This window comes from Dipodomys merriami, unplaced genomic scaffold (genome assembly GCF_024711535.1).
Source record: "Dipodomys merriami isolate MVZ:Mamm:240054 unplaced genomic scaffold, mDipMer1.0.p SCAF_44, whole genome shotgun sequence".
NCBI classification, from domain to species: Eukaryota; Metazoa; Chordata; class Mammalia; order Rodentia; family Heteromyidae; genus Dipodomys; species Dipodomys merriami.
The window spans coordinates 5,614,840-5,641,268 of NW_027206002.1; the positions used below are offsets into that span (position 1 = coordinate 5,614,840).

Sequence of the window (26,429 nt, forward strand, 5' to 3'; positions counted from 1 at the left end):
TCTCTTCTCTTTTCTCTTCTCTTCTCTCCCTTGCCCTCTCTCCTCTCTCTCATTTCCTCACTTGCCTTTTTTACTGAACCAGGACTGGCAAAGAGAAAGAAATTCGAAAAATGCTAAATTATGTACCCTGGTTACTTGAGCAGCTCTGCCACACAGGACTAGCACAGGGTCCCGCTGGGATGCAGAGAGAACCACGGGCAGGAGGGGTGGGAGGAGCTAACCTTGCAGCTTCCCAGGACTCCCAACTTCCCCTGCACTTCACAAGTAGGAAACTTCTAAAGAATATGCTTACCTATATGTTTATTTCTTATTTATTGTGTCAATATTTACCTTTTAATAGGAGAATGTACGTCTACTTATACTGTAAGTGGATGTTGCTACCTTTAAATTAACTGGTTTCTACCAGTTAATTCAGCTTGTCTTCCTACCCTCGTTCATCTTGGGGGAGGGGCACACATGGTCAGGGCAGGTAGAGGCAGAGCTGTGTTGAGGAAGTGGTAGAGAGAAGCAAGATGGGAGCTGTAGTATGTCTTTTCTGTTCGATTCTCCAGTGCCCATACTTAGTTGCTCCTATCCTAGGCCAATTCTTGTCCGCCTACACGCCTTTAGCGCAGCACCCTTCCTTTCTAGCTCATTTCTCCATTTCCCATGCTTACAATCCATCTTTGCTGCGCTGATCAGTAAGAAAGATGTTCTCAGGTCAGGTATGAGTGCAGCCTTGGAAGCAGGAGAAATGAATGGTACCTTCGTGTCGTCTTTGGATGGGGAATCCTGGCTGACTGTGTGTCTTACGGAATTCCATTCCACATCAAAGGCTTTGCCACCACACCCTCCATTCTGATGGAGAACTTTGGGTTTCATTCATCTCCTTTGTATTTTACAGCTTCAGTCTGGGGGGAAAATGGGTTGTTGTTCATGGAAACCAACCCTTACTATAAAAAACACGTTTCTCAAATGCCTCAGTAACAATTAGTAGGTCAGAATTTTAATACAAGAACTAATGAGGCAAGTCCATGGAATTCCTAGCAAATTGTCCTAGAATATAGCCTAGAGATATTTAGTAAACAGAATGAGAAAGAACAGTTCAGTAACAAGGAAGAGTTTGGAGGATCTGAATGTATACACGTGTGTCTGTATATACACGCAGGAATGTATATACACATATATCCACAACCTGTACATCGAATTAGAGGAGCAGAAAGTGGAGGAAATGTTTGGAAAGCAGCATTTGCAGAACTAATGGTACATTCTCTGGAAACCAGACACTACCAAGTTCACAGTACAGTGTCCCTATTTCCTAGCTCAGAGCCCTTGAATAAATTATTTTCTATTTATTTTTATTTTATTTTTTTTGGGTCCAGTCGTGGGGCCTGAACTCTGGGCCTGGGTGCTGTCCCTTAGCTCTTCAGCTCAAGACTAGCGCTCTACCACTTGAGCCACAGCGCTACTTCCGGCTTTTTTCTTTTTGCTTATGTGGTGCTGAGGAATCGAACCCAGGGCCTCAGGCATGCAAGGCAAGCGCTCTACCACTAAGCCACCTTCCCAGCCCCAATTATTTTCTATTTTAAGTCTCTTTCTCTTGGAAATAAAAAGGGCCAGCTAATGGTGCCCCATCTTAGAGTTGCCATAGATTTAAATTAGACGATGCATTTCGAAAGGTTTTGGCACAGCACAGGAAACACGTTAACCAGGAAACATTGAGAAGTTGCTGCCGGTCCAGGGAGGAAGTTTCGGAAACCCAGCAGATTGCACGTGTGCTGGCAAGAGACTCACATGAAGCAGAGAGCTTTGCCTGCGTTGTTTATCATTGTTTGTTCAGAAATTCTAGAAGTCCCCGGAAGACATAATAGATAGTGAATAAATCTGGCTAAGCGAATAAAGAAGAGAATACTTCTTGTCAAACTAAATCTGGCTAAGCGAATAAAGAAGATAATACTTCTTGTCAAACTACATGTGGAATTAAGAACGGAGAAATCACTGGAACTAGAGATTACTTACCTCCATACACAGTCACCGCCATGATTTGGGTATTGGGCAAGGGAGGGGAAAGTGAGCAACACCGAAGCCATAGGGGTACAGTAGCAGAGGAAGACCAAAAGCAAATACTTTCCCAGTCTCTACTAATACTCTACCAATTCGTGCTGTCCTCCCCGCTGAAGGCAAAGAAATGCCAACGTTCCCAAACCAGCTACAGCATGGGGCACTACTAGTGATAGACATGTGGAAGTTTAAGACATTTTTGCTTCCTGAAAAAATGTTGCTTCCACTAAAATTCCTAAGGATGCTTCTGTAGGTCTTCAACTGTAATCCATCTTCTTCTCATCGTTTCCTGCCAGCCACATGAAAATGGTGCCAGATGCCTGAAATTTGTCTGGTTGCTGGTTTAGGCTGTTTTGAACCACACACACACTGATATTTGACATTCTGGGAATTTATTTAAATTGAATCTGATGAAAATATCTTATAGTAGAGATAGAATATTGAACAAGGAATTCATTTAAATTGAGCTCATTACAGAAATATGCTCTTTTTTCTGAATAAAATACACCATCACTATTGGGCATAGTGCTCCATGTGTATGTGTGAGTGTGTGTGTGTGTGTGTGTGTGAGAGAGAGAGAGAGAGAGAGAGAGAGAGAGAGAGAGAGAGAGAGAGAGAGAGAGAGAGAGAGAGAATTCATCAGAACAGTGGTCCTTGGAGCTATTTCTGTGAAAACATTTTATCCCAAGGCGTGTCGGGAAGATGATCACCGCTGCTTCCTTCTCCCCTTGCTCCATCTAAAGTTAGCTTGCTAAATGTGTCCATGGCTCTGGAAGACTGCAACAGGTGCACTGGATTAGCTCATGAGTTGGCCGCATTCTTTAGCTAGACAGTTCATTCCCAGCTTGAACACTGCATTCTGATACAATGAACTGGACTTCTGGCAACTTCTGACTCCAAGCTTATGTCGCAAGGAGGCCAAGGGAAAATGCAGTGAAGTTTGACTTCCTCTTTCTTTACAGGGGTAACAGAGGGAAGGGAAGGAGGGAGAGGGAGAGGAAAGGACAGAGAAGAAAAAGGAAAGGATGATATAGAGAAAGGGCAAATGAAAGAGGAAGGGGGAGAGGGGGGGAGAGAGAGAAGGGAAGGAAATGGAAAGGTGTTTTCGTGAGGAACGTCCATCACCTCCCGTTTATGGGTGTTTATGGGTGCAGGGCCGCCAGTTCTCTTTAAGGTACCATCTCTCAAGGCTGCTTCCCTGGGGATTCGGCTGCAAGACCTCAACAAATTATCACAAAGCCCTCTATGGGAGAAAGGTTTGCTTTAGAGGATTAAAAAAAATTACCATAGGGAAATTTCAGTTTTTCTTCCCTTACCACCTGTTTCATGATCAGCTTCTCTGAATTAAAAAAATTAAACTGTTAGCTATATTATAGCTAATGAGTGTGGTCATGGGAAAGGGGTGGGTGGGACACAGGAAGAATGATTTTGCTGGGCGCCAGTGGCTCCCGCCTGTCATCCTAGCTACTCACGAGGTTGAGATCTGAGGATCAGGATTCAAAGCCAACCTGGACAAGAGGCCATGAGTCACCAGTTAACTACCAAAAAAGCTGGAAGTGGAACTGTGGCTCAAATGGTAGAGTACCAGCCTTGAGAGAAAATGCTAAGAGACAGCATCCAGGCCCTGGTTTCAACACACACACATGCACACACATGTACAACACACACACACACACACGCACACACACACACACGCACGCACGCACACACAGGGATAATTTGCTTCTTTTGGCCCCATTACTGTGGTCCAGGATCACAAGTCTCGGGATTCCCTTCTTTTTCCCCCTTCCCTTTTTCTTGAAAGAAGCAGATGCACTGTCACTGCTTATACCTGCAGTGTTTGTTCACGACAGTCCTCTCCTCTTGTAGAAGAAAGAATAGAAACACTGATAGACTGTTGGAGTCGGCTTTCTTTGGAGTCCATAGCAGGCGATGCAGGAGGGTGGGATCGGGGCGACGTGGACATTTTGCTCCCGGCAGGGCACCAGCTGGCAGCGTGTGTCCCGCCATTCCGTAGAGCGCAGCGGCCTTAGCACCAGAAAAACTTTGTCATCACACTTAGCTTTCGGGGGCTGGGGGCTAAAGCTCTTTCCATGTCACCACTGCAGCTAAGTTTATTTTTTTTCTCTGACCTTTGAATAGGTCCCGTGACCTAGAAAAGAAGAATTTTTAGCACCTCTTCTGTTACGGGGGGGACGTGGAGCCTTAGATATTTTCTATGCAGGACACTTTCTAAAATAGGGCCTTGGAATCTTTTCAAAGTGGGGAAGCTGTCAACTGGGGGGAAATGGAGACGAGGCCCTCGAGGGTTATCACGGGATCCCAGATGGGTGAGGAAAACTGATTAAAAAAAAAAAACCAAGTCTCACAAAAGTGTCTGAAGCCGCTGCGCTGTGTGAGGTCGCGTGTTCCTGGTGGGAGCACAGGCGAGCAGGGACGCCCCGTTCCCTGCGCGGAGGTGAGCAAATGCCCTTCCCTTCCCGGACAGCTTTGCCATGGCGCTCGCTCCATATTGGACCTGGGACAGACACAGGAGACCACTGGACCCCACTGGCATCCGGTGGACGGCAAGGACCAGAGGGTGGGGATGATGTCACAGGCCTTCATGAAGTGAAGTGGAAGTGAAATGAAAGAAAAGGAAAAGAGGAAAAACGAAAGAAAGGAGGACAGAGGAAGAAAGGAAAGGAAAGAGGAAAAGAGGGAGAGGAAGACGAGAAAGGAAGAGGAGAGGGAAAGGGAAGTGAGGGAGAGGAAGAAAGAGGGGAGCAGAAAGGAGGGGAAGAGTGAGGAGAGGGAAAGGATGGGGAAGGGGAGAGGGGGAAAGAGGGGAGGGGAGAGGAAGCACACAGGAAGGAGACTTGGTGCTAGTCAAGAAGCGGGGAAGGAAAGAATGCAGCATAGGATTCCATTAAATTTTAGAGGATACCAAAAAAACCTCAGCAATTAAGATAGAGCATATTTAAATGCCAAATTAAAAAATACATTTAGTATGAAGTTTGTGATTAGCGACATACCAGATTTTTTTTTTTCATAACCACAAGCTGTTTGCTTCAGGACGTGCAGTACCATACAGTGGGGCCATGGGTCCCTGGCTCTCTCCCTTGGTGACTTTGTCACCCTGCCCTCCTGGCGATGAGGCCTGGTTGATCACTGAGCTGTGAAAAGCCTAGGCAACTCAAACCTTTATACACCAGCACGTTTCCAAGTTGTACAGCTCTTGTGAGCTATTTTGCACTTGGATCCAAACTATGGAAGATTATATTGATAAATACATAGAAGACACACACATTGTCTTCTGCCCCGTATATCGACATAGTTCTGGATCTCTGCGGGATGCTTTCATTAAATGTGATTGTACTGTTAGTTGGCCAAGCACTCACATTAGATTCCAAGGAGTGTTTTCATAGCCCTTTATTCTGGGTTTTCATAAAAATCAGAGTAAAAATCAACAGACATCACACTAGATAAAACCTAGGGGTTGCTTCTGCACTATTATTGACTCTAGCTGTGTGGTCAGGCTTCTTGCTTCTCTACGTGTCATGGAGTCCTAGCCTGTAAAGAAATCTCTCCCATTTTAGACATGACCCTCCTCATCTCCTCTGACCCAGGCCTCATCCTTCATGAGGAGTTGTGGGATACCTGCATAACTAAAGCCGACATCACAAATGAAGGGAAGTATGGGTTCAGTGAGGGATACCTTAAAGAATGGCGTGACACCGGGTGTCAGTGGCTCACGCCTGTAATCCTCACTACTCAGGAGGCTGAGATCCGAGGATCGTGGTTCAAAGCCAGCTCAGGCAGGAAAGTCCATAAGACTCTTATCTCCGGTTAACCACCAGAAAACCAGAAGTGGCACTATGGCTCAAGTGATAGAGCGCTCACCTTGCGCTGAAGAGCTCGGGGACAGCACCCGGACCAGAGTTAAAACCCCACAACCAACAAAAGAAATAAGGCATATGACTCCATACCAGGATCAACTGTTTATATAGTTAAGTTACTTGCCTTGTAAATCTCATTTGTATTAAAAAAAATAAAGTGACAATCATGGAAGGGAATGGATCTCTATTTTTGCAAGGCCTCATGATTATGTAGCCATGTTCCTATCTTTTTTGTTTTAGAGTGGTTTTATTTTTCAGATAGGTTGCTTTTTTTTTTATTTTTGGAGTGTTGTTTTACACATTTTTGCCCAGGTGAGCTTTGGAAATTGAGCCTACTAATGAGACTCTCCAGAAAATTACAAAGAGGATAATATAACTTCAAATACAAGCAAAAGTGAGACTCTCCGATAGCACCAAGCCTGGGGGCTGTTGTAGAAAACCATCCATAGAAGAACCTGTTGCTCTGGCAATGTTTGGAGCCTAGTGTATTTAATAGGATGTGCTGTTGGAAGCCATTTATTATGTGGATGTACTCCCTACTTCGTTTAAAAGAAAACGTTTGAGCTGGGCGCTGATGGCTCACGCCTGTAATCCTAGCTACTCAAGAGGCTGAGATCTCAGGATTGCAGTTCAAAGCCAGCCTGGACAGGAAAATCTGTAAGACTCTTATCTCCAATGAACCACCAGAAAACCAAAACTGGTGGTGGTGTGGCTCAAGTGGTAGAGCACTCACCTTGAGCCGAAGAGCTGAGGGACAGTGCCCAGACCCAGAGTTCAAGCCCCACAACCAACAACAAAAAAAGAAAGAAAAGAAAACGTTTGATGCTGGATGCAAACTAGTTTCTTGTTCTCTTCCCACATTTAATGATGAGCTGTTCCCTTCATGAATATGCATCCACTTTGGCAGTAAGTGGGTTGGTTTACCTCTTGATGAGAATGGGAAAAACGCCCACTTTGTTCCACAGCTCACGTCAGGGCCATGTCCCCAGGTTTCTTTGTAGTCCTGAGAGCTGCTTGTCCAGTAGATTGCCTTTTTTCCCATAGCAGTGTATTCACAGCCACCTAGCACCATTGTCACCATAAACCCAGGGTGTGTCTGATTCATGAATAAGTGCTCATGCTGCAAAAGTGCCCAGCAGTTTTAGAAAGTCCTCCTGAGACACAGAGACTGTTAAATGTTTCTCATTTCAAAAGATTGCTAGTGGTATTTGTGTCTTTTGGTTTTCTTTTTTTTGTTCTTTTATTTCATCCATAAGTAGTTGTGTACAGAAGAGTCGCCACTTAACAAAGCAGTTCACGAACACACTATATCTTGATCAGCATCACCCCTTTGGGCATTCAAGTAGACAGTTATTCAGTCTAATGGGAGGGCAGATTTTATGAAATACTCTATCTCTGTTTGGGTTCTTCAGGTACTGAGGGCTACACTGGATATCTAACAATTGAGAGATATTTTTCTTATTCAGAGGGATAACTGTACCCTGACGTGTTGTTTTCAAAATCAGTCATCAATAACTTTGTACACTTAGTACAAGCAGATAGTCCATCGACTGGGCCCATGTCAGCATTGGGGAGAATTCAGGATACCATTTCTGCCAGAAACAATCTGAGTCCAATCTTACACATTTTTCTTCCATGCAGAAAAGTTTGTTTCCAGTGAATTAGGTTTCCCAGTGTATTTCTATTAATTGGAATGAAAATTCATTTAGAGCAGACCCATAGAGTGAAGATGCTTTATTAGGAGGTGGCTCCCAGAATTAGAGAAAGTGATGGTAGTGAAATTTTAACCCGTTGCCTTACATCTGTTCAGTACTCAACAGTACTCATGAAATTCCGGTTCTTACCTAGGTTATATTTAAATAGATATAAATCAGGGGGAAAGGGAAAAGAACTTACATGTTGATATTTCGGAAGCTATTGCCTCTAGAAATATAAATACTAAGTTTTTGTGCTACCACAGGCCTTCAGGAATTGAGTAACACATTTACATAGTCTAACACCTTGGCTCTTGGATTTATGCAAAAAGATTAAAAGACATCATGCACCCGGTTAGCATTCTGTCATCGGTGAATGCTCTGACAAAACAACTTCAAGGAGGAAAAGGCTGTACTGGCTCCTCTCTGGTCTCAGAGATTTCCGCCCATGGATATTAGGCTCTGTGTTTTGGGGCCTATGGAAGGTGAGAACATCATGGCAGATGGGCATGGCAAAGGAAAGCTGCTCACCTGTGGAAGCCAGGAAGCAGAGAGGGAAAGAGGGACCAGCACTCCTCAAAACAGGTGCTCACGTTCTCCAACTGCAGCCTCGTCTGCTATGAACTGATCAAAGCTGCAACCCAGGACTGAGTTTAGCAATCTCATGATTAATGCATGTGTCAGTAATACCTCCAGCAGGGAACCAAGCCTTCAACACAGGAACCTCTGGTACAGGCAAAGGGGGGACTTCATGCCCAAACAATAAAACCTGTTACTTTTTATGTCTCCTGGTGAAAATGAGGGTCAAGAATGTCTCACAGAGAATATATATATATATATAGATATAGATATAGATATAGATAGAGAGAGAGAGACATAAGGAAAGGTGTGATGAGTGCGTTTATATGTGCTATCTCATTTGAATCCAGATATTAATCTTCCCTACATGACTAAGTCCAGGAAATGGGTCATCTAATATCCTGCACACTTACATCATTTTTGTTGTTGGTGGTGGTGGTTGTGGGGCTTGAACTCTGGTCCTGGGCGCTGTCCCTCAGTTCTTCAGCTCAAGGTAAGCTCTCTACCACTTGAACTGCAGCACCACTTCTGGTTTTCTGGTGGTTTATTGGAGATAGGAGTCTCATGGTCTTTCCTGCCCAGGCTGGCTTTGAACCGCGATCCTCAGATCTCAGACTCCTGAGTAGCTAGGATTATAGGTGTGAGCTCACACTAACGTCTTTATCTGTTGTTTGCCTTCCCCATTCAACTCTAGATTGTTACTTTAGTAAGGAAGCTTGAGAGTATATACATTCAGAACTTCTCTTAAAGCTAGGAATTCTGTCAATAAAGTTTGTTTTCCAACCATTTTAGCATAGATGTGAAGTGGTCATTCATCTCCTGATTATGATTCAGGTCATATCCCCAACATAAGTAATCACTGCCAGAGAGAAGATGCTAAGATAAATACACTAGTCTTAGGTCATGTGACCAGGAAGATGTTTAGGAAAAGGACCTCAGTCCTACTATGAATCAAGAACATGGAAGAAAGGGGTTCATTCTCCATGAACAATAGGGATTCCCATCTTTAAAATAAATGCACAAAGAGTCTTCAGAAAGCAAAGGCTACCCACAGTCCCCCACAGTTACTTGCTCCTTCTGATTTTACTTTCTGAATTAACACAGAATGGAACTCCTGTTTCCACTCTCTGGGGGGTAGAGGGAAGTATTGTCTTGTTGTACATTATATTCCTCATGGGTTTCCTGCTCAGGCGGGATATGATGCTCAGGCAAAGACATCCACTAAAGGAATGAATGAGTGGCTCAGGCACCTAATTGTGGTTGACCTAGTTAATGAACACGTTCTCCCATTGGTAGCATAAAAGAAACTGGAAAACATCTGGCTGTGTTTAACTGCCTTTACAGCATGAAGGAAGAAAAGAGACTCAATTAGTTGTAGTATGGCTGGGTGCCGTTAGATACTTAATTGAATAATTACTGGTTTGGGCCAAGGAAAGTTTTCATGCATTACATTCATTATCTATAGCTGGCTGATATGCACCCTTAAAAAAAAACTTTTAGAAAAGGAAATTCCCTTCTTTTAGACAGAGAAACTTGGGAGGCCTCGCTGTCCACTCTTGAGAGTTGCATGTTTATAATTAAAATATTTGTTGACTTTCAATAAACGTAGACCACCCAGCAGCTAACTATCTCCAGTGCTTGTGCGATGTCTCCATGTGGTATGATGAACTGGAATTCCTAGTTCTGTTTCCTATGCTTCAGAAATGATTGTAGGTGGTTGCATTAGGGTTGTTAGGAAGATGAAAAGGAACACTTTTGATTATGTCTTATCACAAACTTGGCAGGCCTGCGTTCCTCAAACGCGTTCCCCAGAGAACTCAATATTTAATAGGGACATCTAATGAAACAGAACCACATTCTCCAAGGGTCATCCCATAGGGGGATGGTGAGTGGTTTTCTGTGACAATAGGGTCTGCTAGGAATGAGGATTGGAAAAGAACCTCATCGCGTTTCATCCATAAGTCATGCTTAGAAACTGAAAACAGAAATTACAGCCCCTGTAAAGCCCTTCTAAGACGAAATGGTCATAAGCTGAAAAATGCATTGAATGAGCCTGACCTCCTGCCCAGCATAGCGGAGCCCCAACCCTAACTCAAATATGCTCAGTGCTTCCATTCGTGGGCCATTAACAAAAAGTCATCTCGCCCAAAGCCTATTTCTTAATCGTTGCTTTTCACCTCATCTAATTTAACAAGTACCATACCAAAAGTGAAAAGAAAGAAAAATATGTATCTGTGTGTGTGTGTGTGTGTGTGTGTATTAGTGGTTCCATGACTTAGGATGGCCTATGAATTTGGATGGCACCTTTGCAACTCTAGTACTTTGATACACAATAAAAAAAAAAAAAGATCGACAAGTAATGTACTTGTTGCCTTACCCATGTAACTGTAACTCCTCTGTACAGCATTTAAAAAAATTTTTTTAAACTATTAAAAGAAAAAACATGGGGCTAGGAAGCTGGTTCAGTGGTAGTGCCTCTATCTTCATTGGTGTAATAGAAATAAATACTGAAGACTAGGCAATACAATAAAGAAAAAGGTGTTGGTTCACTCTTCTGGAAAATGCAGTGTCCAAAATCAAAGTATGCAGAGTAAGATGCCAGTGGTATAACTCCTCATACAAAATAACAGGGGCTGGGAAGGTGGCTCAGAGTAGAGCACTTGCCTTGCATGCACGAGGCCCTGGGTTCGATTCCTCAGCACCACGTAAGCAGAAAAAGCCAGAAGTGGTGCTGTGGCTCAAGTGGTAGAGTGCTAGCCTTGAGCTAAAGAGCTGAGGGACAGTGCCCAGGCCCAGAGTTCAGGCCCCACGACCAACCAAAAATAAATAAATAAATATCAAAACAAATACCAGGAAGCTGAAACATGTGTTGTCAAGAGGAGCGTAAGATCAAGGGGAGGGAGGGAGGGTGGGCAGCCATAGTATTCAACAAACATACATGCAGATGGAATCAGGTGTGATGTGAGGGGTGGGGTGGGTTGGAAGAGATGGGGGAGAAGAATGGAAGGGTGGCATGGATCAAGATGCATTGACCTCACAAATTGGCATGTTGAATTGAAACTACTTTATACAACTACTTAAAAACACCTTCTATGCTCACACCTGTCATCCTAGCTACTCAGGAGACTGAGATCTGAGGATTGTGGTTCAAAGCCAACTTGGCAGGAAAGTCCATGAGACTTTTTATCTCCAATTAACTACCAAAAAGCCAGAAGTAGAGCTGTGGCTAAAGTGGTACAACACCAGCCATGAGCAAAAGAAGCCCAAGGACAGTAGCCTGTGTTCAAGCCCCAGGACTGACCCCCCAAAAGAACTTTTTTGAATTAACCAAACACAAGTGTGGGGCCAAAGATGTCTTCCTGCGTGATGGCAGGACGGAAGCAAAAAGAGAAGGCAAAAAGAAGCAATAATGGGTCAAACTAACCCTTTATAATCATTCCCATCACATTCGTGACCATGGCACCTGCTGACCTAATCATCTCTTAGTGAACTCACTGCTCCATACTGTTACCATGGCAACTAGGTGTCAACATGATTTCATAGTGCGTAGACATTTGACCCATCCTGCGCGCGCGCGCACACCACACACACACACACACACACACACACACACACACACACACACATCCTCTATTGCTGTTGCTTTGTAGATTAGAGAGATATAACATTTCCCAAGTGCCAGGCAGTGCATTTGAACAATAGATGGTGGTGACAGTCTTCTTTCTTTGTGGGCATACGTCAGAGCTGAACACACTTGGGGAGCGTTCTGCGAGGGCTGAGCACATCGAGGCGTGTAAGAGCTGTGCGAGGGGGTCCCTGGCACTTACTACATCGTGTGCCTCCGAATGGCTTTTGACTGTCAGGCTAGACCAAGAAAGTTGTCATGACAGGAAACAATTCGGGAGCAGTCTCTTCGGCAGAACCCCTGGGAGCCTCTCTGCCACTGAGTTCTCCTTGTCTGTGTTTTGTAAGTAGTTGTCAGAGACCTGAGGGAACAGAGAATTTTGAGCCCATTGCGTGACACAGAAGATCCCTCGCTTGCTGGAACGAGGCGTCACAGTGTCATTTATCTGTGAGGTTAGGGGCTGCTTTTTCTGTTCCCAACCCCAATCTGAGGATAGAAGAAACATTTCTTTGCCTGCCCTGAAATTAATTTTCTTGAGGTGCCTTTCTGGCTTCTGGAGCCTACTCTGAGTGTTTAGGGTTTACGATCATGTTATTGGGGTATCCGAATGAATACCGTCCTGTTTAGTCTTTGTCCACAAGAGAACCATGGAGACACTTCTATGCCTGGCACTCTTATGCCTGGCTTTCCAACCAAGTGCACAGCATAGAACAACAATGTCTCTGGAGCAGTGACTTTTTAAGACTCAGGAGAAGAAATGGCCTCCATTCTTTGCAACACACAAGTAAACGATGAGTTTGGACTTTAAAGGTATCTTTAGCGCACTCTTCCCTTACTTTTATTAGCATTTGCTCCAAGAAGTCTGTCTTGTGTTTTTATTCTGATTATGAGAATTCTACTCCCATCCCGGGTGCCCATCACTCCTGCCTGTAATCCTAGTCCCCCCAGAGGCTGAGAGCAGGAAGGTAGTAGCTTAAGGCCAACCTGGGTAAAAATGGTTTGAGATCTCAACCGATGGCAGGATATGGAGGTATATGCCTGACATCCTCACTCCAGGACAAGCTGAGATCTGGAGGATCATCGTTCCAAGTCAGTCTGGGCAAGGAAGTCACAGAACTCCTTCTCAGTAGAAGATTCTGGGTATAGTGTGTCATACTTGTCATTCCAGCTACAGGGATCACAGGAAGACTGCAGCCCAGCTGTGGGCCTTGGCCAAAGTGAGACCTTATCTGAAAATAAGCAATACCTAAAAGGCCAGAGGAACAAGTCAGGAAGTATAGTGATTCCTTAACATGTACGAAGTGAGTTCAACTCCAGTCTCTGTGTCTCTCTGTCTCTGTCTCTTTCTGTTTCTCTCTCTCTGTCTCTGACACACACACACACACACACACACACACACACACACACACACACACACACACACACACACACACACACACACACACACACACACACACACACACACACACACACACACACACACACACACACACACACACACACACACACACACACACACACACACACACACACACACACACCCCTTTACTATTCCCCAGTCTGTTGGATCTACAGACTTCAAGACATAAAGTCCTACAGACTTCTAGGCAGCTTTACAATCCTCTTTTAAATGTGGATCTTTCAAAATTTAAAGTTATGTCTTCACGGATTCCAGATAAAAGCTATGGCCTTTCCCAATCTGAAACTTTAAGCATCATGAATCTGTAACGACCCATTATTTGCTACATGGTTGCGAAATCAGTCAACAAACTTTCAAGTCAGAGGAGAAAGGGAGGGAAAAGGAGATGATGCACGTGTTGGGGCCATGAAGGGTGAAGGCAGATGTCAGTGGCCCTCTAATACCTGGCTTGGCCTTTGATGGTTTGCAGTCACCTGAAATAAGATTGTTAAGTGGGAAACACCAGAAATAGGAGGAAACACCAGAAATAAGGCATTCATAAATTTTTGATCCCATGTAGTTCTGTGTAATATTTTCATGCTACACACTGCCCTTCTGGATGGCAGAGTAGTATTAGAACTTGTTATTTTTGTTGTGAATGTGTTCTTGTGCCTGGGGTATAAACTAAACTTGGCCATAGGTATGAACATTTGGGGAAAAGCATAGTATACAAATAAAATATATACTTCCTGTGATTTCAGGCACTAGGTGGGGTGGGGGTAGGGGAAGGAGTCTGCCGTTCGTGGGTTGGGGATATGTTGCTTAGAGAGATGAAAGGGGAAAGAAAGTCAGAAAGACCGGAAGGAAGATGGACGCTATCCAGGGGTCGGTGGCCAAATTAGGTTTGAAGTGAGTGACAGAATACAAGAGTAGATTCAGCCTGCATCAGTAAGGAGATGGAGCTTACACAATGAGAGTAGTCAAGTTTATACTGATGAAGAAGACCATAAGAACAACTCCTGTGTTTATTATTATCACTAAATATTATTGCTGGTACCCAGATTTGAACTCGAGACTTACTGTGGGTCAGCTGTCTCGCTTAGCTGGCAGTCTGCCAGTTGAGCTATATGCCTCCAGCCTTGCTTTGTGCTCATGACTTTGGAGATGGTATCTTACAGGCTGTTCTGCTTGGGCTGGCTTCAAATTCAGATCCTCCAGATCTCAGCCTCCTGAGTAGTTAGTAGTAGAGGCATGAGCCAATGATGACAGACACTTACAATTAATCTCTAAGAGCTAACTCTTCACCCAAATACCTTGTTAACTATTTTTTTTTCCAGCACTGCATAATCTTTACAAAAACCCTATAATTAGGTGTAAGGATTATCCTTACAGATAGGGATAATGAAGAAACTCAGTTTCTGAGGGTTAAAAAGTCACACACAGTCCAGTTGAGAAATGAAGATTGAATCCAACTCAGCCTGTCCAATGCCGAAGTCTGGCTCCCTAATTGCTATGCTAAGCTGCTTCTCATTCCTATTAATGAGTATGAAATTGAAGCCGAATGGTGTCATGATTTAATATTTTCTATGAGTAATGGACTAATGTAATTTTAATAGCACTTTGTAATTTAGAAAATGCATTTGCACCCCCAGTGTTTCACTTGGGTTTCAGTATCTCCTGTGTAGTAGATAAGGACTATCTTCTTCCGGGCATTATCAAGAGAAGAAATTGATGTTCAAAGAGGTGGAGTGACTTGCTCAAGGTCGCAGACGTGATCCCAGTTAATACAGCAGAAGAGAGTGGACTCTGTCTAAAGTATGCAGGGCCTATGGCCTTGCCACAAAGGTTTGGGAGGCTTGGCCTGTAAAAAACGGTAGATTCAAGGGAGATGTCAAACAGTGTAATTCCTTAGAAAGCCAAAGAGAAACGTTCAACAAAATAGAAGATCAGGATGCAGATATTCAAAAGGGATGGGGTAGGGACAAGGAGAAAAAGGTAGATGAACGAAGAGAAGAAGAGGAAGAGAACGCAGACAAGAAGCCAATGTATATCCTACAAAATTAAGAAGAGCGAGGGAATGGCTGGGGAGGGGTAGATGAATGTTGAAAGGGGTGACAGAGATCAAGATATACCATATTCATAAATTGCTTTGTTAGATGGCAGCTCCTTGGTACAACTACTTAAAGATATTAGTAACTAACAACTTAACCTGTATGTCTGCATTTGCAGTACAGACACATATAATGTGTGTGGATTTCTTTTCCTTTCCAGGCCTACTGGACATGTGGAAACACCTGTAGAATCAGATAAATGATTTGTATTCTTCCCGACCATGTCCATAGCCAGATAGGACTGGGTGCTAAAACCTAAAATCCACTGCCAATCACAATCTGATTTATTGGCTTGGAGGGGGGATTAAGGAATGGCCCACATGCAGCTTGAGAAGCCAGGATTGGCTGGAAGGATCTGTGCTCTGATTGACTCTGACCACAGAGATGCATCCAGGCAGCCCCTGTCCATCTCTGCCTGCCTCTGTTCCTCTGGCTACAGTGACTACCAGGGCTTTCAGACACAAGGCCTCTCCCTCCTCACTTTCCTGTTTTATGTTTTGTTTTGTTTTCCATCTGTGGTACCCAGTAACACATGGTGGCTTTCCTATTTCTGTTCTTGTCTGTTCAGTAGTTAAGACGTTCTTTGTGCTTTCTAGGCTGAGAAAGCAGGGCATGTCACTACAACTGTGACGTACATTTCGCGCAAGATAGATTTCCTCCACATTGTTCTATCAACACTCTAGACTAATAAAAAATAGCAACAGACCCTGTTTGTTGGTTCTCTCAACTTCCGCTAATGACAAGAGATGGGGTTCATGTCAAGCCAAGACTATGTAGAAGTTGATCAAAAGAGAAGTGAGGACACCCTTGCCCTTGAACCCCGCCATCCCAGGAGAGACAAGGCTGCTTCCTCTCGGTTCATTCCCGCAGATATTTAATGATCTATGGAGTGTAATCTCTTCAAGTTATTATGAGACAATTTTTTTCCTGCTTCTTAGACCGATAGCATTGTATCTGGAGACACTAAAATTTTGTTTTAATTATTTCACAGCCTTATCTGTTTACGTTTAGTTTTTCATTAACGTAATACTTAGAAATCCTAAGAAGGACCTCCTGACTGCTCAAGAGGAGATAAGAAGCCAAGGAGATAATAGGCCCAGCATCTCAGAACAAAGATTATGTTTGAGGAAGTGAATTCCTCAAGGGAGAGCAGAAGAGAGACAGAATGAACCAGCCATCTCCTAAAACCCCAGCCCAAGCGCCAGCTCTGCTGTGTGCACAGCTCCTCTGCTACCTGTATTTACTCAGCGCTTTCCCCTTGTTCATCTCAGTTCTTCATTTCCCCATAGGAGTCATGAAAAGATTTGGATTCTAAATCAGAATTAAGTACTAGCCCACCCTTTCTAAGTGTCCAAAATCAAAGTGATCATCTGCAGTAGACTAACAAGGGGAGCAGGATGTTTTTTATCACTAGGAATGATAACTGGTGCAGGAATAAACCTTTATGAAGTGCTTGTTACGTGTCAGACGTTCTCTAGTTGTGGATTTGCCCAATCATTCTCTTGTCACGTATCTAATGAGAACTCTTCTAACAGTCAAAGAATTTGAAAAATACACACTTTCTGCCTTTGATTCCTTTTTTTTTGGGGGGGGTGTATAATAATTACTGGGCTTGGGCGTTGGATGTTTGAGGCCCAGCCTTTCATCTCAAGCTGTATCCATCCTTCCTGGTGGAGCTTACATGTTTGGATTGCCTGCGTTCAACTGTAACACAACAGTGTTAAGAATGTCAAAATGAAGTCAAGTGATCTTGTGTGTGTGTGTGTGTGTGTGTGTGTGTGTTTCAAGCACAGATCTTACTCATTTCTCAGTATCGTGGAGTCTGGTCCATTTCTTTTTTTATTAATCAATAAATTTTATTTCCAGATAAAAAAATATGATATTGCAAAAGTTTACTTTCAGCAAGCTAGAATAAAATGAGAAATGGTGGAGCCTAAAGAAATTTAAAAAGGAATTGATCTGTGTTCCGCAGGGAACACAGGAAGGGATGCGCTGGGGCCATCTATTGAATGACACCAGTATTTTTCTCATACGATTGGAATAATGTTCAAAAGAGCACATTTGCGATGAAATTCGTTATTCACCACGTGAGATTAATTACCAGTGTTCCAGTTCCTTCTTCAAACGTTGACTTAGCTTGAGGGGTCCCTCCTTGTTTATTAAGCATATATTTGAGCGCCCTGGAGATGAAGTAGACAGTATGTCTGACCAATAGAGATAATCTCACCATATGTGAGGCACCGATTTGTCACGGAGCTGTCTGCCAGATTCCTTCCATGAAAGGCATCTCCAGTGTCAACCCAGGTAAGTTTGTGCGTGGCTGTGGAAAATTAGAGCTGGCTTTGTTCTGTTTGGAAGAGCCATTTTCCATGAGATACTGTGAACTCTCAGAGAAAAGGCAGGTACCAAGTTATTGTTCTAATCATCTGCTCCTAGTTAAAGCCTAGTTTGACTATTTTTTGGCTTGAACACAGTGAATACTTTTTCATCCTTTGAGTAAATATTATGTCATTGTATTTCCTAGAGGGCCCTCCTTGGGCAAGATGCCGGGAGTGTGCTTTGTGAATCCTGTCACCGGTAGTTCGCTTCCGCCTACTTTGTGCAACCCCTCGATCATTTGTACTCAACCTGAACACAGATGGAGCTGTTTCCTTTTCCCCTCTGCCTCTCAGGTATCCTGTGAGCCAAACAGACCAAGGCGAGGACCCCATCCTCTGCTCCTAAGGCCTTGCTTGGGGATAGACATGTGGCTCAAGCTGGACTGTGTAAGGTCCTTTTTGGAAATTAAATAAAATCTGTGGTTCTTCCCAGTGAGGTGGGGCTGGTGCGGGGAGGGGGGCTTTAACCATTTGGAGAGAACAAGACTAGAAAGGACTCCAAGGGAAGGCGGAGTGGAGAGAAAGAATCTTCCTTCTAAGTCTTGATTCTATCCTCAGTCTTGACTTCAGATCTGCCACTGCGATTTTAGAGTTGCATGATTTCGTTAACTTCCTATTTGTTCCTTTGGCTAATCTGAGTGAGTTCTGTGTGTCGTAATCAATCCAAAAGGACCCTGATGAGCACACTGCAGGTTCATGCTGTAACTGACCTCATATCACCGCATCAGCCCAGCTTGCCCTCCTCCCCAAGCCAGTGGCCAACAGGCTGTCGTCCCTGTGATCATAGCACTTAAGCATGTCTGTCAGCCAGTGACATGGAAGTTGTGAAGGCTGGGGAGCATCAAGCTAGACAAACACAGGAGAAATGAGAGTACCCCTAGGAAAAGGTAAAAACCTTTCCAGAAGGAAAGGCATCATTTCTTTACATGCGAGCTCCTCAAGTAGAAAGATTCCTAAATGGAGAACTGGCAACGGGGAGAGATGGCAGACGGAGTCTGCCAGGTAGGCACTGGGACCGACCCATGGCAGGTGACGTAGGCTTTCTGAAGATCACTTGCTGCCTTCCCCTGCTAGGCCAGGGGAAGACATGGAGAGTAGTTGTTTTAGCTCAGGGAATGACACAAGAAAGCGTCTGAGTATTTTTGTTTTGTTTTTGCAGGGCTGGGGAATCAAACCCAAGGAATTCCACATGCTAAAAGGCTCAATCACTTAGCCATTCTTGAGTTTGGCTCCTATGAAAACAATCTGAGGGGCATTTTTAAATACTGTTGCCTTTCCATTTCAATGTAATCAATGTTTCTGGTGAAAATACCTGAGCCAACAAATCCAAAAGGCTCTGCGTGCCAATGAGCCAGCAAAGAGGCAGAAGTGGAGGTGTACTTCAAATGGCAGAGCACCAGCCTTGCTTACAAGCCAAGCAAGAGCCCCAAGTTGAAGCCCCAGGACTGGCACAAAGTGGTAGCAAGGATTTATTTTAATATAACAGAATAAGAAAAATGGCAAAGAAAGAGAGACATTGCCTGCTGTGCATGCAGGAGTCGGGGTCCAACTTCATCTCCCTCAGGGCCCATGGAACAGCTCTCATCTGTGTCATCCACAGCGCCTGGCCACCTTTCAGCTTTGTTACTTTCAAATCTTAGATGATAGTTCTAAACATAGGCAGAGCTAAGTAATCACTCCAGATTTGGCAGCCAGAGTTGACAAATCCAGATCTTCTGTTTGTGTTCACGCACGCGCTCTCTCTCTCCCTCTCCCTCTCCCTCTCCCCCTCCCTCCCTCCACCCCCCTCTCTCCATACACCTATACCAAAATAAGCCATGTAGTGAGACAACAGGGGTGTCATAGGAGCAGTCTTTAGGGGCATATTACTTTTTAAAACTTTGATCACCTAAGTCCTAAACCACTCAAAATTAGGATCTGCTAGAGAAAGCCTGAGTCCCACAAACATAACTCATGAATTGTCAGGGAATTCACTAGGAACCCCCCCCATCGCCCCCTCCCCCCCTGCTCTGAGACTAAGGCCCTGATCTCCCAGATAGAAATCCCATTCTTTCACCCTCCTCTCACCCATGGAGGGCTGTGGGGGGCAGGTGGCAGATCTGGTTTGGCTGCCGCTGTCCTTAATTTAGGATGGAGCAGTTGTGGAGAAGAGGAGTTGGCAGTGGTTAAGATCAGCTTTATTTTTAGAAGGCTATCACTGAGAAATTTTGGGGTGGACGGAAGTGGGGTCTCTGTGAATGGCATTTCCTTCCACCCTCTTCTCCCCCCCCCATCACTGACTGTGCTCTTGCTCCCCGTGATGTCCCTCTCTGAAAGTTCTTCTCCAGAAAGTTCTGTTCTGTTTAGGGAAGGAGCTGTGTGGCTCACAGGATGTTCCAGCAAGGCTTTAGGACAGTTTCTCTGTGCTCAAAGTGGTTAAGGCTTCTTTCTGGTAAATGTAAAGCAGTAGAATAGCAGCCAGTCAGACAGCTTCAAGATTTTCCAACTCCTACTAGCTCTGAGAGCACCATTTTACATTATGGTAAAGGATCTAGGTTTTACTCCATAAAAAATAAAAGAGGAAAAACAATTCTAAACCAGACATGGTGATATACGAGCCTGCAATCCCAGCTAGTTGGAAGTTAGAAATGGTAGAATCATAGTTCCAAGCCAACTCAGGCATACATCGAGACCCTCTCTTGAAAATAACCAATATAAAAACGGTACTGGAGGAGTGGCCTGAGGAGCACAGCGTCTGCTTAGCAGGCGTAAGACCCTGAGTTCAAAACACCCTAGGACTGCTGGTGGGGGGGTCAGCTGAAATTACTTATAGACACTTACCTACTTATCTCTCTAAATCCTCAACTGTTCTGAATTTTGTTCTAAATTCACAGTCTAGACAAGGAGGACCCGATGTGAAGGATGGTGGTGGGATTTTACAGCGAGACGGGGCAAGCGTAGATTACACCAGGCCATCTCACTGTGACGCTCCACCGCCAAGGGGTGGGTGGTGCCAGGCTTCCGGGGTTGTGGAGAAATGGCCATCCCATTGCACAGGAGCACAGGCCGCCCTCCTCACGCCAGCTCTGCCCTGAACTGCACCTGTGGATTGACCCACTCATCTTTCTCGGCTTCGGCCTCTCCTAGAGGAGATAGAGGGTAGGGATCACCTGGCTTGCATGGTCTCTGGGGGTTCTTTCCACCTCTGAAGTTCTCCAATTCCACAATTACATTGTGGCCTTAGATGAAGGCATGTACTCCAACATAGACAGACAGACACACAGACACAGACACACAGACACAGACACACACAGACACACAGACACAGACACACACACACCATGTCCTTCCCTCAGCTGTAGTTCATACCTTTAATCCAGTTTGAAGCAAGTCTAGGCAGAAAAGTCCATGAGGCTCTATCTCCACTGAAGTAGGCCAAACAGCCAGATTAGAAGCATGGCTCAAGTGGTAGAGAGCCAGCCCTGGGCAAGCAACCCAAGCAAGTGGGAGACCCAGACCACTCTGACTTCTAGGCCCAGTGCCATCAAAAACAAACATAACCAAAACACATCCCAAGGCAAAAATCTTAATGTTTTCCAAAAGCATCCACTACAAATCTAACGCTTAGCCTGGGAGCCCACAGAATCCTGATATTTAAGACCATTCTTCAGAGACACCTAGTACTTCAAAAATCATTCAGAGTTCTTTCAGAGTTGCACATGGTGTGGTGTGATTTGGGGAAAGAAAAATGCAAGTACTAAAAAGAAGGAAGAGGAGGAGGAAAAGAAGAAGAAAAGGAGAAGGTTCGAAATGAATGCTACTCTTTAACCTCTTTCCTGCCATGTTACCTTGACAAGGTAACTTTGGCTCTTCAGATGGGAGAGGCAGGTCCAGGAGAGGGGCGCTATCTTCCCCTGGGTCTTGAGATTTCACTTGTCTTGTGGAAAAAAAGAAAGATTAAAGGTAGACCACACAATCCAACATGAAGGAGCATAGGGTTGTGAACTAGCCTGCATCACAGGTGTGCAAAAACAAGGACACCCTGTGGGGGTGTGCAAGGGACATCTTGCACACTCCTATAAAATGCCTGGAAGATGACCACAGTCTCCCCAGTTGCAACTCTGCAGAAGCAAAGCAGTCTGCAGACGCTAAAAATACGATTTATCCCCTCCAGCAAGTGCAGATTTTGAGCAAAGCCTTCGGAAAGCAGCAGGTAGGGAGATGGAAATGAGAACGCCTTTCTCCCACCTGGAATCGGTTTCTGATCAAGCCTGGAAATGCAATCTAGAGGGGGCTCAACAGGAATCAGCTGGGGGGACTCAAGTGAAAGGCACATCTTTAAAATGAGTGGGGCGTGGACTTTATCTCCACCATCTGGGAACCTCAGAGCAGAAAGTTCTAGAAGGAGTTTCCTGGATTTCACGCACCACACGTGTTTCTCATTGCTAGCTGGAGACAGCCCAGTAGCTGTGAGCCGCTGCTGGCCTGACAGAGCAGGGTTGAACTGCAGACCGAGTACAGTTTCAAGGCAGGCAGAAAAAAGAAGGAATGCCGATCAGGAAATTCCCCAGGCCTGGGCAGGGACTTGGCGATAGAGCTGCAGTTGGAAAATCTGACTAGGGCAGCTCCCGACACACGCAGGGCCCGCTCACACGCAGGGCGGCCTGCTTCACAACCGCCTAGGGAACTGCAGGACTTGGGGGCGATTTCCAGTGGAAAAACGGACAGGAAAGGTAAGACCCTCCCCCCACCCCCCCACTTACCTAGGCAGTTTGTAAACTTCCAGACTCTCCACTTCTTTGTGCGATGTGATTTGATTTGATTTGACTTTTTTTTTTCAACGGGGCAAAAGGTACTGGGGAAAGTTAACACGGAGTTGCTAACACTGATCTATAAAGCAACGTCTGCGAAATATTTCCTAGATCACCAACCCCCCTCCTTCGCCCCCCCCCCACTCCCCAAGCCATCTGTAACTTTTCCTTTCTTCCGGGCAGGGAAGATAATCTGAAATGAAATTGTCTTTACGCTTTCCTTCACGGGGAGCTGGAAGATGGGCATTTGGAAAAGAAAATGGCTCTTGTTTTTTTTTTTGGAGGGAACCAGACTTTGAAATTTCTATTTTGGAAAATACTTGCCATGGAGGAAGAGGAGGAGAAGGAGGAGAGAGAGACAGAGAAACAGAGCAACAGAGGGAATCTGAGTTAGAGTCTGTGTGTAGGAGTTCCTGGCAAGCTTTACTTTCCTGTAGGATTTTGACTTTCATTATATGAGATTTGACTGGCGGTGGTAATATGGCTTGAAATATATGCTGGGTTGTAATTGTGTTTGTGTCATTACTGTTAGTGATTCTCAGTGGAAGGAGTCTGCCTATAGTTTTCACTTTAAAAACAACAACAAAAAAAAGCTTTTCTATTTTAAAAAAGAAAAGAAAACTGCAACAGGAAACACTAGTTTGTTTTTCCAAAGTTATTGTTAAAGGTGGAGATGTAATGGCTTAGACGTTATTGTATTGATCGGTTGGTTTTATTTTATACCTACCTGGAAATAGTGCTTGCAGAAGGAAAAACAGATATTAACTAATTTGCCACAAGTTTTTTCTTTCCCTTTTCTTGTTATGGTTCAGCTTGGGTTCTCTCTTAGTCATTTGTGTGTGGGGGGTCGGTAATATTACAACGTAGGTTTGTTTTTGTTTTTAATTTTTTTTCCTTATAGGAAGACTGCATTATCTTTTTTTTCTGTTCGGTTTTTAATAGACATATAATGCAATGGCATTACATTTTGGGGGCTGGTTCAGCTCAGATAAATTCCATTACTGGAATTTATGAGCAGCTGAATGGCTAGTAGGAAAGGGGGTGTTTTTTTAAAGGGGGCTTGGCCAACAGCCTGTCAGAGAGAGGAATGAAAGCGTGGATAGCTAAGGGCAACTAGACCCTGCTGGCTGGTTCTCATGAAAACACTTGTGACTGCAAGTTCCCTTTCTGAAATCCTGAGTTCCTGGGAGCTTGTGAAGTTCAGGAGAGACTCCCACCCATGTGACGTAGAGCAGGTGGGGCACGAGTGGGCAGAGGGTCCCAATGGTCAGCTAGCCATTTGGTTTTATGTTCTGCAGCTTTGTACCTGCAGGAAGGTCTTCGGGGTTCCTTAATCAAGGATGAGCTCAGGAATGTGTTCTTTTTAATTAACCTTGTTGCCCGGTGGGATGGGAAGGGTTGGGGGAAATGCAGTTAGCAGTCCGGACAGGCTGTGACTTTGTCCCGAATGCCACCGCAGATTCCCAACTGACATAAGCCCAGCCCACAGCCATGCGATGGGAGGCTTCGGGGAGCTCAAATGTCACAGCCTCTAAATTTAGTGCGTGTCAAGCACTCAGGGAGAGGCATAAAATAGCAACCCAGGTTTCAAGATTGGGAAGAACAGTGCCAAAAACTTGCAAGTAAACTCTGGAGTTAACTTGGCGAAGTAAAGCAGAGCAGACTCCCATGTACAAGGAGAAAGGGAGAAGAAGTCGAAGGGGGAAGAGGAGGAGGAATGTGGGCCAGAGGCGGAGGCAGAAAGGACAGAGGACTGGCCATGACCGGACAGGGAGGAGACCTTCGTGGGGGACAGGCCGGGTGTGAGACCTGGGGTTAGAGACAGGAAGAGCCCACCAGGGCGGGGCTGAAGGGGCAGCGGATCTCAGCCTGGAAGCACAGGACGGTGCCCCTCCTAACAGTGGGAGACCTCAGGGGCAGCCTGCCAGGCCTTGCCTTCTGGAACTAATCAGAAAGCACATTTTGTAAGAATAGCATAGCCGCTGAGGGCTCAGATTTCCTAAGCGGGGAGGGAGCAGGCTCTGAAGGCTTTGTTTTTTAACCCTTATTGGTCCCATGGACATGAGCGGCCCCTGGAGTGTGGAGAAGGGGTCAGATGGAGAGGAGGGCGGGCCTTCCTCACACAGCAGCTTGGCTTCAGGCCCTGTCTGTCTGTCATCACTCTTGAGATAAAACTTTTGATGAGCCGGGCGCTGGTGGCTTGTGCCTGTCATCCTAGCTACTCAGGAGGCTGAGATCTCAGGATCACAGTTCAAAGCCAGCCGGGGGAAGGAAAGTCTGTGAGACTCTTATCCTCAGTTAACCACCAGAAAACCGGAAGTGGCGCTGTGACTTAAGTGGTAGAGCACTTCCCCTTGAGCTGAAGAGCTGAGGGACAGTGGCCAGGCCCAGAGTTCAAGCCCCATGACAGACAACAAAACCTTCTGATGGAGAAACGGTGCTGTATGTATGCTTGATTCTGATGACAAGATGACTTTATTTTTCTGTTAAATTTTTAAAATCCACATTGTTGGTTGTCCTAGGGTTTGGCAGAGAAACAGGACTGATAGATGGATAGATGGATAGATGGATAGATGGATAGATGGATAGATAGATAGACAGATAGATAGATGGATGGATGGATGGATGGATGGATGTAAACATAGATGCATACATACAGTAGATACATATATGCATAGGTAGATGATATATAGGTAGATACATACATAGATGAAGGATGGATGAATGTAGTTAGGTATAAATAAAGGTAAAACATAGACATATAGACAAAGGTGGATATATATGTAGATAAATCAAGGTAGATATATAGATATGTGGATAGAATTGAGCTGAATTGCCCAGGCTCGTGTCTTGTATGGCCTGAATTCCTTCACTGCTCCTGTGATTTCACCTTTGCTGCAGCACAGAAAGGTGATGGTCTTATCATTGTTCCCAATTCCCGTTGTCAACTAGTGTGACCTGCTTCCTATAAAGGCAGCCATGTAAGCCAGGGTAGGGGGTGTCCCCTTCCCCCCCCCCCCACCTGGCAGGCAGGCCCGCAGGACTCCGGGAGGACCGTGTGTCACCACGGTTCACTCTGTGAATGAAGCCTGTGAGATTGCTGCTGGCTGGAGTAATGGAGCTCAGGGGTGTGCAGTTGGCTGGGATGCAATGGCTCTTACTCTTCTTTCTCAACCCACGAAGCCCGGCTCCTCTTACAACAAGCTAAGCTCTCTGATAAAAAGCCCTGGACCACCAGGGATTAGGTTCTCTCTGCTTGGGCAGACCACATTTCCTCCCAGGGAAAATCTGATAGAATCAGATTCCTGTACACACCTTGGCAATGCTACTGCTGCTGCGGGGCCGTCATTTGTGAGGTTGAAGAGGTCCACCACAGAATGGAGTGAGGAACTGAGTAAATCGGCATCAGGCTGGGCTCCCTTCTGCGTCATTCAATAGATTGTGTTCAGCTAACTCTGATTGAGGTTATGGGACTGGACATGGCTTTCTTGCTTTTTCTTTTTTCCTTCCTTCCTTTTTCTTCTTCTTTTCTCTCCTGTGACATTAGTGTTCTGAACTCACAGCCTCTGCTTTTCAGTGTGGCAATCATGCTTGCTGCTGGAACCTGTACGCAAATTACAAAATGACCCCAAATACAGTGAGCCATTTTCTTTTAGATCGCAGATTTCATTCGCAGCCCATGTAAATAGCAGAACAGAGTGGCCAGATAATGGTCAAGCAAGATCTACTGAATCGATGCCAGTTTTATGGAACTGTTGAATCACTACTGAAGGCAGATTCTGATTTTTCTGTAACAGTTTTTCTTTTTTTTTAAATGCTACTGTAAAAGTTTATGAGTTTCAGGGAGCTATCAAAGATGGTGTATTCCCTGTATAGATTTAAAGCAACACATACCCTGACTGAATTATAATCGTCGTTCAATTATTCAATAATTT

General features: G+C 44.8%; 1 protein-coding gene across 9 annotated transcripts in view; it reads left to right on the forward strand.

Moving 5' to 3' along the window:
• The window catches only part of Sgcd (sarcoglycan delta), a 913,825-nt gene that overhangs the window by 646,853 nt on the left and 240,543 nt on the right, over positions 1–26,429 (forward strand). The window contains exon 1 of one of the 9 annotated variants that reach the window (XM_069993885.1): positions 22,211–22,416. The exons of the other annotated variants lie outside the window; for them this stretch is intronic. The gene's annotated coding sequence lies outside the window, so the exon portion shown is untranslated. Of the gene's footprint in view, positions 1–22,210; positions 22,417–26,429 lie in introns of those variants that run through there. 9 annotated transcript variants of the gene reach the window in all.